Here is a 20,948-nt window from a genome sequence, read left to right on the forward strand (position 1 = left end):
GAAACTGACCATAAGCCATTCATATCCCTGTTTTCCGAGAGTAAAGGGATGAATACGAATGCATCGGCCCACATCTAGAGATGAGCGCTCACGTTGTCCACATACAACTATGTCATCCGCCACAGGCCAGGCACAGAAAACTGCGCCGATGTTCTCAGTAGGCTGCCATTGCCCACCACGGGGGTGGAAATGGCGCAGCCCGCAGATTTAGCCATGGTTATGGAAGCACTTGAAAGTGAGAAATCACCCGTCACTGCCCGACAGATCAAAACCTGGACGAGCCAGGACCCCTTATTGTCCCTAGTCAAAAACTGTGTGCTTCACTGGAGCTGGTCCAGTGTCCCAGTGGAAATGCAGGAAGAGATAAAGTCGTTCCTGCGGCGCAAAGATGAAATGTCTATACAGGCAGACTGCCTTCTGTGAGGCAATCGAGTAGTGGTCCCAAGAAGGGCAGAGACACCTTCATCAGTGACCTCCACAGTACCCACCCAGGCATCGTAATGATGAAAGCGACAGCCAGATCCCACATGTGGTCGCCCTGTATCGATGTGGACTTAGAGTCCTGCGTGCACAGATGTAATACATGCTCGCAGTTAAGCAATGTACCCAGGGAGGCGCCGCTAAGTTTATGGTCGTGGCCCTCCAAACCGTGGTCTAGAGTGCATGTTGACTATGCAGGCCAGTTCTTGGGTAAAATGTTCCTTGTGGTTGTTGATGCGTACTCCAAATGGATTGAATGTGAGATAATGTCGGCTTGCACGATCGCAGCCACTACTGAAAGCCTGCGGGCCATGTTTGCCACACACGGCCTACCCGATGTCCTGGTGAGCGACAACGGGCCATGTTTTACCAGTGCTGAGTTCAAAGAATTCATGAACCGCAACGGCATGTCACATCTGCCCCGTTTAAACCAGCGTCCAATGGTCAGGCAGAGAGAGCAGTGCAAACCATCAAGCAGGTCTTGAAGAGGGTAACTGAAGACTCACTGCAGACTCGCCTATCCCGAGTCCAGCTTAGCTACCGCACGAGACCCCCACTCACTCACTGGGATCCCACCTGCTGAACTGCTCATGAAAAGGGCACTTAAGACAAGGCGCTCGTTAGTTCACCCTGATTTACATAAACAGGTAGAGAGCAGGCGGCTTCAACAAAGTGCATACCATGATTCATCATCATAGGCGGTCCCTCGAACGAGGATGACTTGCTTCCACACGAGTTCACACTTGTTTCAATGAAGGACCCGATATTCCAGACCTGAACTCCAATTGAGGGGGTGGAAGATGCCTGTGCGTGGATTTTTTTTAACATGTGGTGATCGTTGCACATCAGCCACCACGGGCTTGACAGAGCTAGGCCTTTATCCAGTGGCAAGGATTAACCAGGACGACTGGAGACCTGCTCTGCTGCATGGACCTAGTGCGCACACATATCACAGTGTGCCCCTGGGCCCTCGGCTCTTCTGGGCCCCATACTCTCATTCGCCGGACCTCCGCCACGATGTTCCAGGGCCCAGCGCTCCAGCTCTATTTATAACCCCGACCTGCCGTGGTGTTCTCACACAGGTCGGGGCGGCCCGCGATGTAGATTGTAAATACCATGATAGCGCAAATGTGTCTCGCGAGATTTGAAATCAATGATCCTGTATTTGTATTAAATTATGGACAAGGTCCCAAGTGGTTCCTGGCACTGTCGTGGCCAAAGAGGGGAGCAGGGTGTTTCGGGTCAAACTTTCAAATGGACTCATTCACCGGAAACACTTGGACCAAATCAAACTCAGATTCACGGACTATCCTGAGCAGCCCACCTTGGACCCTACCTTTTTTGATCCCCCAACATACACACCAGTGCCAACCGGCACCATGGTTGACCATGAAACTGAACCCATCAACCACAGCAGCCCAGCAGGGCCCAACACACCAGGCAACCCAGCAAGGCCAGCTGCACAGCAGCCCAGCGAGGGCCCAACAAATGATTCAACAACACCAGCTTTCTCACCGAGACGATCAACCAGGGCAAGAAGAGCCCCAGATCAACACACGTTGTAAATAGTTACACTATTGACTTTGGGGGGGAGTGTTGTTATATATGTATACTTGTATTTACTCTGTACAGCCACCAGAGGGCTCATCTCCTGGAGTCCCAAGGGATCCCATAATCCCTTGGGAGCACAGGTATTTAAGGAGGCTTCACAGGTTGGAGAGGCACTCTGGAGACCTGCAATAAAAGACTAAGGTCACACTTTACTTTGAGCTCACAGTGTTCAGTCTGACTCTTTCTCCATACACAACAGTCATGGCCCCCCAAACCATGGTCCAGGGTCCACGTAGATTTTGCTGGCCCTTTTCTCGGAAAGATGTTTCTAGTAGCAGTGGACACTTACTCCAAATGGATTGAATGTATAATAATGTCATCATGAACGTCCACTGCTACCATTGAAAGCCTCAGGGCCATGTTCGCCACCATGGTTTGCCCGACATCCTTGTTAGTGACAATGGACCGTATTTCACCAGCCCAGAATTCAACGAGTTCGTGACCCACAATGGCATTAAGCATGTCAGATCTGCCCCATTTAAGTCCGCATCCAATGGTCAAGCAGAACGGGCAGTCTAAACCATCAAGTATAGCTTGAAACGCGTACCGGACGGCTCCTTGCAGACCCGGTTACCTCGGGTCCTGCTCAACTACCCGACATGCCCCCACTCGCTCACCGGGGATCCCCCTGCAGAATTGTTAATGAAGAAAGCACTCAAAACCAGGCTCTCCTTAGTCCACCCGGATCTCAATGACCACGTAGAAACCCGGCAGGACCGGCATAACACAGACCACGATCGCGCGGCTGTATCGTGTGACATTGAGGTTAATTGTGTTTGTTCTCAATTACGGATATGGTCCCAAATGGATTGCTGGCACTGTTTTAGCCAAGGAGGGGAATAGAGTGTTCGTTGTTAAACTGTTGAATGGGCAAATGTGCAGAAAGCACTTGGATCAGACCAAACTGTGATTTACTGACAACCAAGAACAGTTTGAAGAAGACTTTACCATCTATGATCCACCAACACACACCCAACCAACAATCGACCTCGCTGTCAACCACGAGGATGAACCCACCATGCCCGACAGCCCGATCAGACCAGCCGCGCTGCCGTGCAGCAATGATCCAACCAACTCACCCATGCCAGGACTTCAACTCAGGTGATCAACCCGGGAACGCAGAGCACCAGATTGCCTCAACCTGTAAATAACTTGTACATAAGACTTTGGTGGGGGGGGGGGGGGGGAGTGATGTTATGTATGCAAACCTCACCAATGTGTAAAACTTGCCATGAGGGGGCACACCTGTGGGAGACCTAAGGGTCACCTGTGCATCCTGGGCAAGCAGGTATAAAAGGCAATCCACCATGCTGCTTCCTCACTTTGGAGTTACATTTAAGAGACCAAGGTCACAATGGTTTGAGCTTCCAACATAGTCTTGTGGAGTTATTCTGAACATAATACTTACAATACCACCCTGAGCTGGTCGCTGAGTTCATTGTGGTGCGCTGCATGTTGCATAATTTAGCTATCAGGAGGGGACAAGAATTGCCAGGTGGGACTGTCGGTCCACCTCAGGAGAGAGGGGAGATGGAAGAGGAGGAGGAGAAGGAGGAGGATGAGAACCTCGGGGAGGAAACCTCAGGCTGGCGTTGAAATCATGCCCCCACCCACCCTAGACCGCAGGAAAAACCCCGTGGTAGCTACGCAGCTGCAAGACTGTTGCATCAGCAGCTCATAAATGAACGCTTTGCATGAAGTTACGTTGGTGACAGTTATAGTTGCGTTACATTATGTTTCATCTCTCACCATTGTTTGCAACCCTTGTATTGATGTTTAACCTTTCTGTTATTGGAAGCCACTGCACAACAATGTTAAGTGAAATAAAAAAATTTAATAATTACAACATTGAAAAAAAATGTTTAAACAAACTAAAGTGAAAAAAATAAACATATACATGAACATAAACACCCATCTCCACCACCCCACCCCCCCCCGGCCCCCACCACCAACCCCAACAATGAATTATTTTTTAAGGACAACAATATTTAACAACAATTTTTCAACAATTATCAATTATAATATAACATGACACAAACACTCACCCACATACCCCCGCCCCCCCCCCAACAGTCAACAAATTTATAATAACAATAATAATAATACAAAAACAAGAATAATGTGCCCCCCCCCCCCCCCGCCCCGCCTACCTGCTCCCTTTGCCTCTATCCCCAGCCGGTCTGAATCCCCCCTTTCCTACTTGCACCCCACTTTCTACCCACATTCACACCAAGCCGCCTTGCAACAGGGCGCCTCGAGTGCTGCTGCTGTGTGGGGGCTGAAGGTGGCAGAGTCACAATAGAAGCTGGGGAAGCTGGAGAAAACGTTTCCAAATAAATATCTTCCGAATCACAAGCAACTGCTTCCTCCTAACTCGCATCTGTCGACATGCGCGGTACAGCACCTTGGGCTGCAGTGCCGTATCCCGAGATCACCGCCTGCCGCATGGCATCGATGGAATCGGCCATTCTCCGCATTGCCGCAACTATCTGCACCATGTCCTCCGAAATTCACGCAGTCAGTGCGGCAATGTGACCGGTCAATCTATTCATTGCCTGGAGGAGCTCTCAACCAATGTTGACGCTCGTCCTTGACAGTTCAATCATGTCCAGGTTGACATCTGCCTGTTGTTGAGCAATCCTACCTCGCCAAACCGACCTCCGCGGGGTCGAGGTAGGCATTGGAGCACTTGGGGTGCCCTGCTGCAAGGGGCTTGGCTCCGCTGCTCCCTCAGTGGAAGAAGACATGGCCGCAGGAACATTGGAGCAGCCCTGCTTGAGGCTCATCATCCGCCTCCTCGCTGGTGTCCTCGGTGGTCAACAAGGCCTCAACAAAGAGTGGTGAATCTCTTGATGTCTCAACGCTTCCTGATTGCACCTAGGGAGCCTGGCGATCTAGAAAACATGAATGAGGTTAGTAGAAGAGAAGGGGAGGTCAGGGTGACATGAGAAATCTTACGCTACGCAGGCATATGTACGAGGAGCAACACTATGGCTATAAATATCACTGACAAACATCACATATAATTAACATCATGAAAGTACAGAGTCTGCATGGCATTACAATGATATTTCATAAACCCATCATTAATTACATAACATTACATCAATCATATTATACTGAAATGGCATTAAATTACTTTAAATCACCAATAATTTATACATCACTCACGTGGCGCAACAACGGGTTCAGCACCACCACGGGTGGCCTAACAGTTATGCACATCCATTAGTGCCAAGGCCTGCTCCTCCAAATCTGTGCGCTGGCACAGTTCGACAGGTCCTCCTCCGGCCCGCTTCTGCTCTGCTCTGTTTTTGGAAATTTTCCTCTGCAAAGGTGACAAGAGCACGGCAGAAGCTAATTACAGATATTACTAGATACAATTACTATTACGCAACACACAGAACACACAGATAATCCACAATTAGTCATCACCCATGCTATGCATTGTTAACGTTATATGCTAATATGCTTTGTATGCAATTGAATGCATGGTTATATCTACGGTTGGAAAATAAAATTAATAAGATTGTGGTTAGGAACTAATGCATGACACCAAAATTAATCTGGCAGATCTACATTTTAATAAGAACATAAGAAATAGGAACAGGGCCATACGGCCCCTCGAGTCTGCTCTGCCATTCAATAAGATCATGGCTGATCCGATCATGGACTCAGCTCCACTTCCCTGCCTGCTCCCCATAACCCCTTATCCCCTTAACGTTTAAGAAACCGTCTATTTCTGTCTTAAATTTATTCAGTGTCCCAGCTTCCACAGCTCTGTGAGGCAGCGAATTCCACAAATTCACAACTCTCTGAGAGAAAAAATTTCTCCTCATCTCTGTTTTAAATGGGCGGCCCCTTAATCAAAGATTGTGCCCTCTAGTTTGAGTCTCCCCCATCGGTGGAAACATCCTCTCTGCATCCACTCTGTCAAGCCCCCTCATAATCTTATACATCTCGATAAGATCACCTCTCATTCTTCTGAATTCATAGAAATATAGAAAATAGGTGCAGGAGTAGGCCATTCGGCCCTTTGAGCCTGCACCGCCATTCAATAAGATCATGGCTGATCACTCCCTCAGTACCCCTTTCCTGCTTTCTCTCCATACACCTTGATCCCCTTAGCCATAAGGGTAATATCTAACTCCCTCTTGAATATATCCAATAAACTGGCATCAACAACTCTCTGCGGTAGGGAATTCCACAGGTTAACAACTCTCTGAGTGAAGAAGTTTCTCCTCATCTCAGTCCTAAATGGCCTACCCCTTATCCTAAGACTATGTCCCCTGGTTCTGGACTTTCCCAACATCGGGAACATTCTTCCCGCATCTAAACTGTCCAGTCCCGTCAGAATCTTATGTTTCTATGAGATCCCCTCTCATCCTTCTAAATTCCAGTGAATAAAGGCCCAGTTGATCCAGTCTCTCCTCATATGACAGTCCAGCCATCCCTGGAATCAGTCTGGTGAACCTTCGCTGCACTCCCTCAATAGCAAGAACATCCTTCCTCAGATTAGGAGACCAAAACTGAACACAATATTCCAGGTGAGGCCTCACTCAGGCCCTGTACAGTAAGACCTCCCTGCTCCTATATTCAAATCCCCTGGCGATGAAGGCCAACATACCATTTGCATTCTTCACCGTCTGCTGTACCTGCATGCCAACTTTCAATGACTGATGAACCATGACACCCAGGTCTCGTTGCACCTCCCCTTTTCCTAATCTGCCGCCATTCAGCTAATATTCTGCCTTCGTGTTTTGCCCCCAAAATGGATAGCCTCACATTTATCCACATTATACTGCATCTGCCATGCATTTGCCCTCTCACCTAACCTGTCCAAGTCACCCTGCAGCCTCTTAGCGTCCCCCTCACAGCTCACACCGCCACCCAGTTTAGTATCATCTGCAAACTTGGAGATATTACACTCAATTCCTTCATCTAAATCGTTAATGTATATTGTAAAGAGCTGGGGTCCCAGCACTGCGCCCTGCGGCACTCCACTAGCCACTGCCTGCCATTCTGAGAAGTACCTGTTTATCCCGACTCTCTGTTTCTGCCAACCAGTTCTCTATCCACGTCAATACATTACCCCCAATACCATGCGCTTTCATTTTGCACATCAATCTCTTGTGCGGGACCTTGTCAAAAGCCTTTTGAAAGTCCAAATACACCACAGCCACTAGTTCTCCCTTGTCCACTCTGCTAGTTACATCCTTAGAAAATTCCAGAAGATTCGTCAAGCATGATTTCCCTTTCATAAATCCATGCTGACTTGGACCGATCCTGTCACTGCTTTCCAAATGCGCTGCTATTTCATCCTTAATGATTGATTTCAACATTTTCCCCACTACTGATGTCAGGCTAACCGGTCTATAATTACCCGTTTTCCCTCTCCCTCCTTTTTAAAAAAGTGGTGTTACATTAGCTACCCTCCAGTCCATAGGAACTGATCCAGAGTCGAAAGACTCTTGGAAAATGATCACCAATGCATCCACTATTTCTAGGGCCAATTCCTTAAATACTCTGGGATGCAGACTATCAGGCCCTGGGGATTTATCGGCCTTCAATCCCATCAATTTCCCTAACACAATTTCCTGCCGAATAAGGATATCCTTCAGTTCCTCCTTGTCACTAGACCCACTGTCCCCTAGTACATTCGGAAGGTTATTTGTGTCTTCCCTCGTGTAGACAGAACCAAAGTATTTGTTCAATTGGTCTGCCATTTCTTTGTTCCCCATTATGAATTCACTAGAATCCGAATGCAAGGGACCTACGTTTGTCTTCACTAATCTTTTTCTCTTCACATATTTATAGACGCTTTTGCAGTCAGTTTTTATGTTCCAGGCAAGCTTCCTCTCGTACTCTTATTTTCCTCCTCCTAATTAAACCCTCAGTCCACCTCTGTTGAATTCTAAATTTCTACCAGTCCTCAGGTTTGTTGCTTTTTCTAGCCAAATTATATGCCTCTTCCTTGGCTTTAACGCTATCCTTAATTTCCCTTGTAAGCCTTGGTTGAGCCACCTTCTCCTTTTTATTTTTACTCCAGACAGGGATGTACAATTATGAAGTTCATCCATGTGATCTTTAAATGTTTGACATTGTTAATCCAACGTCAACCTTTTAACTATCCTTTGCCAGTCTACTCCAGCCAATTCATGGCTCATACCGTCAAAGTTACCTTTTCTTAAGTTCAGGACCCTAGTTTCCGAATTAACTGTGTCATTCTCCATCTTAATAAAGAATTCTACCATATTATGGTCACTCTTCCCCAAGGGGCCTCGCAGAACAAGATTGCTAATTAGTCCCTTCTCGTTACACATCACCCAGTCTAGGATGGCCAGCTCTCGAGTTGATTCCTCGACATATTATTCTAGAAAACCATCCCTAATACACTCCAGGAAATCCTCCTCCACCGCATTGCTACCAGTTTGGTTAGCCCAATCAATACGTCGATTAAAGTCACCCATGATAACTGCTGTACCTTTATTGCACACATCTCTTATTTCTTGTTTGATGCTGTCCCCAACCTCACTACTACCGTTTGGTGGTCTATACACAACTCCCACTAGCGTTTTCTGCTCTTTGGTATTCCGCAGCTCCACCCATACCGATTCCACATCATCCAGGCGAATGTCCTTTCTTACTATTGCATTAATTTCCTCTTTAACCAGCAACGCCACCCCGCCTCCTTTTCATTTCTGCCTATCCTTCCTAAATGTTGAATACCTCTGGATGTTGAGTTCCCAGCCTTGGTCACCCTGGAGCCATGTCTCCATGATGCCAATTACATCATATCCGTTAACTGCTTTCTGCGTAGTTAATTCGTCCACCTTATTCCGAATACTCCTCGCATTGAGGCACAGAGCCTTCAGGCTTGTCTTTTTAACACACTTTGCCCCTTTAGAATTTTTCTGTAATGTGGCCCTTTTTGTTTTTTGCCTTGGGTTTCTCTGCCCTCCACTTTTACTATTCTCCTTTCTATCTTTTGCTTCTGTCTCCATTTTATTTCCCTCTGTCTCCCTGCATAGGTTCCCATCCCCCTGCCATGTTAGTTTAACTCCTCCCCAACAGCACTAGCAAATACTCCCCCTCGGACATTGGTTCCAGTCCTGCCCAGGTGCAGACCATCCGGTTTGTACTGGTCCCACCTCCCTCAGAACCGGTTCCAATGTCCCAGGAATTTGAATCCCTCTCTTTTGCACCATTCCTCAAGCCACGTATTCATCTGAGCTATCCTGCGATTCATACTCTGACTAGCACGTGGCACTGGTAACAATCCTGATATTACTACTTTTGAGGTCCTACTTTTTAATTTAGCTCCTAGCTCCCTAAATTCGTCTTGTCGGACCTCATCCCATTTTTTACCTATATGCACCACAACAACTGGCTGTTCACCCTCCCTTTTCTGAATGTCCTGCACCCACTCCGAGCCATCCTTGACCCTTGCACCAGGGAGGCAACGTACCATCCTGGAGTCTCGATTGCGGCCACAGAAACGCCTATCTATTCCCCTTACAATTGAATCCCTTATCACTATAGCTCTCCCACTCTTTTTCCTGCCCTCCTGTGCAGCAGAGCCAGCCACAGTGCCATGAACTTGGCTGCTGCTGCTCTCCCCTGATGAGTCATCCCCCTCAACAATACCCAAAGCGGTGTATCTATTTTGCAGGCGGATGACTGCAGAGGACCCCTGCACTACCTTCCTTGCACTGCTCTTCCTGTTGGTCACCCATTTATTATCTGGCTGTGTACCCTTTACCTGTGGTAAGACCAACTCGCTAAACGTGCTATTCACGTCATTCTCAGCAATGTGGATGCTCCAGAGTTCATCCACCCGCAGCTCCAGGGCCGCAATGCGGTCCGTCAGGAGCTGCAGGCGGATACACTTCCCGCACACGTTGTCGTCAGGGACACTGGAAGCGTTCCTGACTTCCCACATAGTACAGAAGGAGCATAACACATGTCCGAGCTGTCCTGCTATGACTTAACCCTTAGATAAACTTAATTTGGCAAAAACAATGCTAAAGGTTACTTACTGATAAAGAAAAACTACTTACCAATCACCACTTACCCCTTTGGCTGTGACATCACCTTTCAATTTCTTTCTACTTCTTTTTGCCTCCCTGCTGCAGCTGCACTGGCTGGCCTCTTGTAGGCTGCTCGCCTCCCGAACTCCCGCCTCTCGACGCTCCCCGGACTGCTCGCTGACGGGCCTTTTGTAGGCCACTCGCCTCCCGAACTCCCGCCTCTCGACGCTCCCCGGACTACTCGCTGACGGGCCTTTTGTAGGCCGCTCGCCTCCCGAACTCCCGCCTATCGACGCTCCCTGGACTGCTCCAATTCCAATGAGTGGAGGCCCAACCTACTCAACCTTTCCCCATCAGTCAACCCCCTCATCCCCAGAATCAACCGAGTGAACCTTCTCTGAACTGCCACAAAAGCAAGAATATCCTTTCGTAAATATGGAAACCAAAACTACAATCAGTATTTCAGGGGTGTGGCCTCACCAATACCTTATATAGCTGTAGTAAGACTTCCCTGCTTTTATACTCCATCCCCTTTGCAATAAAGGCCAAGATACCATAGGCCTTCCTGATCGCCTGCTGTACCTGCATACTATCCTTTTGTGTTTCATGCACAACCACCCCCAGGTCCCGCTGTACTGCGACACTTTGCAATTTTTCTCCATTTAAATAAGAACTTGCTCTTTGATTTTTTCTGCCAAAGTATACGACCTCACACTTTCCAACATTATACTCCATCTGCCAAATTTTTGCCCACTCACTTAGCCTGTCTATGTCTTTTTGCAGATTTTTTTTGTCCTCCTCATTCATTGCTTTTCCTCCCATCTTTGTATCGTCAGCAAACTTGGCTACATTACACTCGGTCCCTTCTTCCAAGTTGTTAATATAGATTGTAAATAGTTGGTGTACCAGCACTGATCTCTGCGGCACCCCACTAGTTAGTGGTTGCCAACCAGAGAATGAACCATTTATCCAGACTCTCTGTTATCTGTTAGTTCTCTGTTAATGAGTCATTGCATCATTACAATTATAAATGTAATAATTTAATACTTATTCTTCCAGAACCAACCAGGTCATACCAGCGTTGTGGCACTGGTTTGGCTCATGGACATTGTAGGCCGCCAATGAAACTACCTCGTCGATCTCTGCCATATCCTCTGATATACACGAGGGGGGGGGGGAGTGGGAGGGGTGTTTTCCACGACCAACCCGAGTTAATTGAGCCCAACGAGTTTCCACCTCATGGACCAGGGTAGCATTCGCTTCCTCCGAAAACCTAATTGCTCTCCTTCTCCCACCCATCTCTGCCACATCACTCCCCTCACCCACCTCTGCCACCTCACCAACACCAACGCTCCTGACTCCACGTAATCCATTTGAATTTTTATCATCTGCTTTTCAATCAACTGCTTGCTCTGCTTTCTCTACTTACTCTCTCTCTCGCTCTCTCTCTCTCTCTCTCTTTCAAGTGATCTGAGCATGCGCAGATGACCCCTGACCTCATGAATCGCGGGAAAAGTTAATCACCTAAAAATAATACCACGCATGCGCATGCACGACGGAATAAATCGCCATCGCCCATTTCACATCACTATGGCTATCACCCAAATTCAAAAAGCGAAACTCGTGGTTTTTAAATTGGCGATATTCCGATGATCGTGAAAAATAATAAAACCACTATCACCAGAAAAATCACCCATTTTTGGGTGATATTGATGTAAATGGAAAGTCTCACCCTTTAATCTACTATAGTGAATATTACTTCAGCTAGTCTGACCATCAACCAAATCTATTGATATAAATCATCTTATTAAGTCTAATTCATTTGTAGAAATATGCCTTCGAAGTTATAATCACCAAGTTTAACTTTTTAAAATAAAACTCTTACACTTGTGCTTCTTGTGCATGTGAATACTGGTTAGGTGGCATGGTATACTGATAACTTTGTTTCAAAGGCTTAATAACCAATGGTGATAAATTTCCGTCGGGATGTTCCCGATTGGCCACCATATCATTGGTAGAAGAGCTGCGGAAACCCCAGTAAAACGGCAGTTATAAGGCATTGACCCTGAATTTGCGGTTGTAATGACGGCAAAACTGTCAGCGTTCACCGTAATTAGTCCTCTGAAACTGACAGCAACTTCTGGAGTCTGCACATGTGTAGTTAAATGCAAAAATCCAGAAGTCGCTGTCAGTCATTCCCTGCTCCTCCACAGGTTGCCTTGTGGAACTTCCTGGAGCCCCCGCAATTAATTCAATTCATACCGAATTGACAAAAACTTCCCCTTTTCGCTGAAATATTGCTGTTTAAAAATTCCTTTTAATGGTGTATTGACTGCTGAATAACCATTCTGACCCTGAAAATCTAACTTAATATTGGTAGAATGTCAATTTTTTCCATTATGATAATCCATGTTTTTTAATATAATAATTTTGTTTATGATATTTCAGCTTCTATCTTAATCCCATCTGTATGTCCCAATCTTTATTTTGCTCTGTGTAAAATGATTAATTTAAGTGAAGGAAAATCTGTGCATTTTACTTCCTGGTTTGTTGTAGAAACATAGAAACATAGAAAATAGGTGCAGGAGTAGGCCATTCAGCCCTTCTAGCCTGCACCGCCATTCAATGAGTTCATGGCTGAACATGCAACTTCAGTACCCCATTCCTGCTTTCTTGCCATACCCCTTGATCCCCCCAGTAGTAAGGACTACATCTAACTCCTTTTTGAATATATTTAGTGAATTGGCCTCAACAACTTTCTGTGGTAGAGAATTCCACAGGTTCACCACTCTCTGGGTGAAGAAGTTTCTCCTCATCTCGGTCCTAAATGGCTTACCCCTTATCCTTCGACTTTGACCCCTGGTTCTGGACTTCCCCAACATTGTGAACATTCTTCCCGCATCTAACCTGTCTAAACCCATCAGAATTTTAAACGTCTCTATAAGGTCCCCTCTCATTCTTCTGAACTCCAGTGAATACAAGCCCAGTTGATTTAGTCTTTCTTGATAGGTCACTCCCGCTATCACGGGAATCAGTCTGGTGAACCTTCGCTGCACTCCCTCAATAACAAGAATGTCCTTCCTCAAGTTAGGAGACCAAAACTGTACACAATACTACAGGTGTGGCCTCACCAAGGCCCTGTACAACTGTAGCAACACCTCCCTGCCCCTGTACTCAAATCCCCTCGCTATGAAGGCCAACATGCCATTTGCTTTCTTAACCGCCTGCTGTACCTGCATGCCAACCTTCAATGACTGATGTACCATGACACCCAGATCTCGTTGCACCTCCCCTTTTCCGAATCTGTCACCATTCAGATAATAGTCTGTCTCTCTGTTTTTACCACCAAAGTGGACAACCTCACATTTATCCACATTATACTTCATCTGCCATGCATTTGCCCACTCACTTAACCTATCCAAGTCGCTCTGCAGCCTCATAGCATCCTCCTCGCAGCTCACACTGCCACCTAACTTAGTGTCATCTGCAAATTTGGAGATACTACATTTAATCCCCTCGTCTAAATCATTAATATACAGTGTTAGCAGCTGGGGCCCCAGCACAGAACCTTGCGGTACCCCACTACTCGCCGTCTGCCATTCTGAAAAGTACCCATTTACTCCTACTCTTTGCTTCCTGTCTGACAACCATTTCTCAATCCATGTCAGCACACTACCCCTAATCCCATGTGCTTTAACTTTGCACATTAATCTCTTGTGTGGAACCTTGTCGAAAGCCTTTTGAAAGTCCAAATATACCACATCAAATGGTTCTCCCTTGTCCACTCTACTGGAAACATCCTCAAAAAATTCCAGAAGATTTGTCAAGCATGATTTCCCTTTCACAAATCCATGCTGACTTGAACCTATCATGTTACCTCTTTCCAAATGCGCTGCTATGACATCCTTAATAATTGATTCCATCATCTTACCCACTACCGATGTCAGGCTGACCGGTCTATAATTCCCTGTTTTCTCTCTCCCTCCTTTTTAAAAAAGTGGGGTTACATTGGCTACCCTCCACTCCATAGGAACTGATCCAGAGTCAATGGAATGTTGAAAAATGACTGTCAATGCATCCGCTATTTCCAAGGCCACCTCCTTAAGTACTCTGGGATGCAGTCCATCAGGCCCTGGAGATTTATCGGCCTTCAATCCCATCAATTTCCCCAACACAATTTCCCGACTAATAAGGATTTCCCTCAGTTCCTCTTCCTTACTAGACCCTCTGACCCTTCTTATATCCGGAATGTTGTTAGTGTCCTCCTTAGTGAATACCGAACCAAAGTACTTGTTCAATTGGTCCGCCATTTCTTTGTTCCCCGTTATGACTTCCCCTGATTCTGACTGCAGGGGACCTACGTTTGTCTTTACTAACCTTTTTCTCTTTACATATCTATAGAAACTTTTGCAATCCGTCTTAATGTTCCCTGCAAGCTTCTTCTCGTACTCCATTTTCCCTGCCCTAATCAAACCCTTTGTCCTCCTCTGCTGAGTTCTAAATTTCTCCCAGTATCTGGATTCGCTGCTATTTCTGGCCAATTTGTATGCCACTTCCTTGGCTTTAATACTATCCCTGATTTCCCTTGATAGCCACGGCTGGCCCACCTTCGCTTTTTTATTTTTATGCCAGACAGGAATGTACAATTGTTGTAGTTCATCCATGCGGTCTCTAAATGTCTGTCATTGTCCATCCACAGTCAACCCCTCAAGTATCATTCGCCAATCAATCCTAGCCAATTCACGTCTCATACCTTCAAAGTTACCCTTCTTTAAGTTCTGGACCATGGTCTCTGAATTAACTGTTTCATTCTCCATCCTAATGCAGAATTCCATCATATTATGGTCACTCTTCCCCAAGGGGCCTCGCACAACGAGATTGCTAATTAATCCTCTCTCATTACACAACACCCAGTCTAAGATGGCCTCTCCCCTAGTTGGTTCCTTGACATATTGGTCTAGAAAACCATCCCTTATGCACTCCAGGAAATCCTCCTCCACCGTATTGCTTCCAGTTTGGTTAGCCCAATCTATGTGCATATTAAAGTCACCCATTATAACTGCTGCACCCTTATTGCATACACCCATAATTTCTTGTTTGATGCCCTCCCCAACATCACTACTACTGTTTGGAGGTCTGTACACAACTCCCACTAACGTTTTTTGCCCTTTGGTGTTCTGCAGCTCTACCCATATAGATTCCACATCATTCAAGCTAATGTAATTCCTAACTGTTGTATTAATCTCCTCTTTAACCAGCAATGCTACCCCACCTCCTTTTCCTTTTATTCTATCCTTCCTGAATGTTGAATACCCCTGGATGTTGATTTCCCAGCCCTGATCATCCTGGAGCCACGTCTCCGTAATCCCAATCACATCATATTTGTTAACATCTATTTGCATAGTTAATTCATCCACCTTATTACGGATACTCCTTGCATTAAGACACAAAGCCTTCAGGCTTGTTTTTTTAACACCCTTTGTCCTTTTAGAATTTTGTTGTACAGTGGTCCTTTTTGTTCTTTGTCTTGCGCTTCTCTGCCCTCCACTTTTTCAAATCTCCTTTCTGTTTTTTGCTTTTGTCTCCTTTTTGTTTCCCTCTGTCTCTCTCCATTGGTTCCCATTCCCCTGCCATATTAGCTTAACTCCTCCCCAACAGCACTAGCAAACACTCCCACCAGGACATTGGTTCCGATCCTGCCCAGGTGCAGACCGTCCGGTTTGTACTGGTCCCACCTCCCCCAGAACCGGTTCCAATGCCCCAGGAATTTGAATCCCTCCCTGCTGCACCACTGCTCAAGCCATGTATTCATCTGCGCTAGCCTGCGATTCCTACTCTGACTAACACGTGGTACTGGTAGCAATCCCGAGATTACTACTTTTGAGGTCCTACTTTTTAATTTAGCTCCTAGCTCCTTAAATTCGTTTCGTAGGACCTCATCCCTTTTTTTTACCTATGTCGTTGGCACCACGACAACTGGCTGTTCTCCCTCCCTTTTTAGAATGTCCTGCACCCGCTCCGAGACATCCTTGACCTTTGCACCAGGGAGGCAACATACTATCCTGGAGTCTCGGTTGCAGCCGCAGAAACACCGATCTATTGCCCTAACAATTGAATCCCTTATCACTATCGCTCTCCCACTCTTTTTCCTGCCCTCCTGTGCAACAGAGCCAGCCCCAGTGCCATGAACTTGGCTGCTGCTGCCCTCCCCTGATGAGTCATCTCCCTCAACAGTACTCAAAGCAGTGTATCTGTTTTGCAGGTGGATGACCGCAGGGGACCCTTGCACTACCTTCTTTGCACTGCTCTTCCTGCTGGTCGTCCATTCCCTATCTGGCTGTGGACCCTTCTCCTGTGGTATGACCAACTCGCTACACGTGATACTCACGTCATTCTCAGCATCGTGGATGCTCCAGAGTGAATCCACCCTCAGCTCCAACTCCGCAACGCGGACCGTCAGGAGCTGGAGGTGGATACACTTCCCGCACATGGAGTCATCAGGGACACTGGAGTCGTCCCTGAGTTCCCACATGGTACAGGAGGAGCATAACACACGACCGAGCTCTTCTGCCATGACTTAACCTTTAGATAGGCAACAATAATGTTAAAGTTTACTCACTGTTAAAGAGAAGAAAGAAAAACTACTCCCCAATCACCAGCCAATCACTTACCCGTTTGGCTGTGACATCACCTTTCTGTTTCTTTTTTGCCTTCTCCCTGTAGCTGCACAAGCACGCCTCACCAACCCCGGACTCGCGCTGCTCCAACTGCCGCTGCCTCACTCTTCCGCTGGGCCTTTTATAGGCCTCACCAACCCCGGACTCACGCTGCTCCAACTGCCGCCGCCTCACTCTACCGCTGGGCCTTTTATAGGCCTCACCAACCCCGGACTCGCGCTGCTCCAACTGCCGCCGCCTCACTCTACCGCTGGGCCTTTTATAGGCCTCACCAACCCCGGACTCGCGCTGCTCCAACTGCCTGTGACAATTCTTCAATGTGATTGCCTGGTGAGGCCTTGATGACATCATTGTTGCTGGACGCTGGAGATCCCCTTGACTTAGCAGCAAAATAAAATTAACATTGGGAGAGGTGAAATTCATGCCACAGAGATAGCTAGATCTTTGTGAGCAGCTTTCTTCGAGGCCTGTGGCGAGTGCCATCACTTCGCTGCTGTCTGCAAATTCTGGGCATTTGATTTTTAAGCAATGTGTTTTCAATGTGTGCTACCAGCATGGAGCTTTATGACAAATTAATAGATGGAAAATTGTGGGTAGCACGATATGCATGGCCAGCTCCCTACAGTATCACACATTCGTAAAATCGATCCAATTATCTAGATTCAAGTCCCAAGGGTGTTTGACACAAAGGTAAACAAAATCTGTCAATGTTACCTGGTTCCATTCTGTGTAGTTTGTTATTCACTTTCAATACTGAAATCATACAAGAAACTTAACCTGTGGTTGGGTTCACCACAATTTCCCTACAATTCAGAATTATTTTTAGTTTTGTATATATTTTGTATATAGGGTTGAACTCCCTTTAATGTAGGTAAGTACCCATACAAAAATAGTCTAGCTTAGTTGTACTGTACATTATTTCATGAGCTAGTGCACATTTCTATTTTTGTTTTGTATGACTGCGCTGATTAGATGCCCTGTCGATACATTCGTTTTTCAGCCCTTTCCAGTGAAGCAGTTCCTTTTCCCTTGTGGGAATATGCTTCTTCCTCATCTCACTAACAAATGCTGAGAAAAGAAATGTGGGAAGATAAAATGAAAGGCAATACATAAAAGAAAATAAGGAATTTTACTATTTCATTTCAAATGTCAGTACTGTTTACCAGTTAATTCATAATTTTGTTGATACATTAAACTTATCATAGTAAGAAAATTTACCAGTTGCCAAATTGGAACAACAATATAAGGGGACAATAACACTTCAAGCATGGTGAGCTGACTGACCATTATTGCTGACCTTTTCAAGATTGATACATAAGTAAATAGAATGTTATAACCAAAATCACTGGAATATCGCAGAAAATTGTGGCAAACATTGAAGGTTTTTTTCCTAATTTCTTCCAAAGAAATTGCACTCTTCTCTCCCTTCACCAAATCATGTCACTCTTCCACCCTTACCATCTACAGCTCTTGCTGGCACCCATTTCCCTCAGTTCACATTTTCCCCTAGCTCACGCTGTTACTCGCGTCCCCCGTATCCCGTAATTGATGCTGGCATTCATTTTCCTCAAACCAGAGCATGCTGGTGCTCTTTTCTGCTTTTCACTACTCATAAGACCAGTGGTCATGTAGGAAGATGGTAGGCAACATACACCAGGTTGGTAGTGGGGTATGAAGGAGAGGTGATATAACATGTGCAGTTGAGAGTGGTGCAGCATGAGCTACTGCTGAGGAGGCTTGCCCTCTGTGCCACTATTGCCATAGGTCAACATTGCAGCTTGGCTAAAAGGAGGTGCAGTCTCAGCATGTCCCAATCCTCTGCTGCAAGGTGTCTTTTTTTTTTTTAATTTTTATTCGTTGCCAATCTTTCCAATTCTTTGTCACATCACAAACACCAGAGGTCACCTTGCACACATCAAGGATCACTCTGCGCCAATGCTCTTAGCCAAAAGGCCTAGAGCCACTGCACCGTTCCTGGAAGTACTGCAATACCAGGTTCGTGCCATGGAGGTGGATGGGTCAGGCCCCCCACACACCTCTGTGGAGGTGGATGGGTCAAACCACCCCACCCACCTCCTATTTGCAGCCAAATCTTGCAGCAGATGGCACAGCTTTGCATCTGCCTCTTTGCTAATTCACCATGGTTACTTACAGGTGGGTTCTCCTCTGGTGATTTACAGGTGGGTTCTCCTATGTTTAAATGGCTTCTCTTCCCACTCCCGCATCGTTACCTCTACAGTTATACAGGGTATTGGTGAGGCCACACCTGGAATACTGTGTAGAGTTTTAGTTTCCATATTTAAGAAAGGATATACTTGCTTTGGAGGCAGTTCAGGGAAGGTTCACTAGGTTGATTCTGGAGATGAGGGGGTTGACATAAAGAAAGGTTGAATAGGTTGGGCCTGCATGCATTGGAATTAAGAAGAATGAGAGGTGATCTTATTGAAACGTATCAGATTATGAGGGGGCTTGACAAGGTGGATGCAGAGAGGATGTTTCCAGTGATGGGGGAGACAAGAACTAGAGGGCATGGTCTTAGAATAAGGGGCCGCCCATATAAAACAGAGATGAGGAGGAATTTCTTCTCTCAGAGAGTTGTAAATCTGTGGAATTCGCTGCCTCAGAGAGTTGTGGAAGCTGGGACATTGAATAAATTTAAGACAGAGATAGACAGTTTCTTAAACGATAAGGGGTAATGGAGAGCGGGCGGGGAAGTCCATGATTGGATCAGCCATGATCGTATTAAATGGCGCAGCAGGCTCGAGGGGCCGAATGGCCTATTCCTGCTTCTATTTATTATGTTCTTATGTCCCCCAAGGATCTATCCTCGGCCCTCTCCTATTTCTCATCTATATGCTACCTCTTGGTGACATCATCCAAAAACACGGCATCAGTTTCCACATGTACGCTGACAACACCCAACTGTACCTCACCTCATAAAAAGGAGCAGAGGTGAGCGTCCCAGGAGCAGCGTGGAGGCATACCACTCCAGGGAGGCATACCACTCCAGGGTACAGGAGGACGACAGCAGCGAAGAATGACGTCAGCAAGGTCCAGGTCGGTGATTGGAGCGTGGGCAGGTACTGCAGGAACGGCGAGGTCGGGGCGAAGGAGCAGCGAGAGACTGTGGAGGGATGTGATCGGGGCCCAGAGGAGGCGTGAGTTCGGGGCCAGGGGCCCAGGGGCAGCACGGGCCAGCCCACACTGCGATATGTGTGCGCACTAGGTCCGTGCAGCAGAGCTGGTCTCCAGTCGTCTTGGGTAATCCTTGCCACTGGACCAAGACCTAGCTCTGTCAAGCCCGTGTGGTGGCTGGTGTACAACGGCCACCACACGTTAAAAAAAATCCACACACAGGCATTTTCCACTCTTGAGGATGTAGTTCGGGTCCTTCATTCGAAGCACCTGTGAACTCATCCTTTTTTGGCGTGGAAGCAAGTCATCCTCGTTTTGAGGGACCACCTATGATGATGATGATATGATGCTATCTCACCACCACTTCACTCGACCCCTCCATTGTCTCTAAATTGTCAGACTGCTTGTCCGACATCCAGTACTGGATGAGCAGAATTTTTCTCCAATTAAATATTGGGAAGACCGAAGCCATTGTCTTTGGTCCCCGCCACAAACTGTGTTCCCCCTAGCCACCGACTCCATCCCTCTCCCTAGCATCTGTCTGAGGCTGAACCAGACTGTATGCAATCTAGGTGTCATATTTGACCCTGAAATGAGCTCCCGGCCACATATCCGTGGCATAACTAAAACTGCCCATTTCCACCTCCGAAATATTGCCCGTCTCTGCCCATCTGCTGCTGAAGCTCTCATCCATGCCCTTGTTACCTCTAGACTTGACTACTCCAACATTCTACCCTATGTAAACGTGAGGTCATCCAAAACATAAGAACATAAGAAATAGGAGCAGGAATAGACCATTTGGCCCCTTGAGTCTGCTCCGCCATTCAATATCATGGCTGATTTCATCATGGACTCAGCTCCACCTCTCTGCCCGCTTACCATAACCTGTTATTCCCTTATCGCTCAAAAATTTGTCTATCTTCGCCTTAAATATATTCAATGACCCAGCCTCCACAGCTCTCTGGGGCAGAGAATTCAATAGATTTACAACCCTCCGATAGAAGGAATTTCTTCT

At 46.6% G+C, this 20,948-nt stretch overlaps 1 protein-coding gene across 1 annotated transcript in view; it reads left to right on the forward strand.

Moving 5' to 3' along the window:
- Positions 1 to 20,948, forward strand: part of LOC139272634 (spermatogenesis-associated protein 7 homolog) — a 296,319-nt gene that overhangs the window by 14,742 nt on the left and 260,629 nt on the right. The window lies entirely within an intron of this gene.

The sequence above is a fragment of the Pristiophorus japonicus genome, chromosome 9, assembly GCF_044704955.1.
Source record: "Pristiophorus japonicus isolate sPriJap1 chromosome 9, sPriJap1.hap1, whole genome shotgun sequence".
NCBI classification, from domain to species: domain Eukaryota; kingdom Metazoa; phylum Chordata; class Chondrichthyes; family Pristiophoridae; genus Pristiophorus; species Pristiophorus japonicus.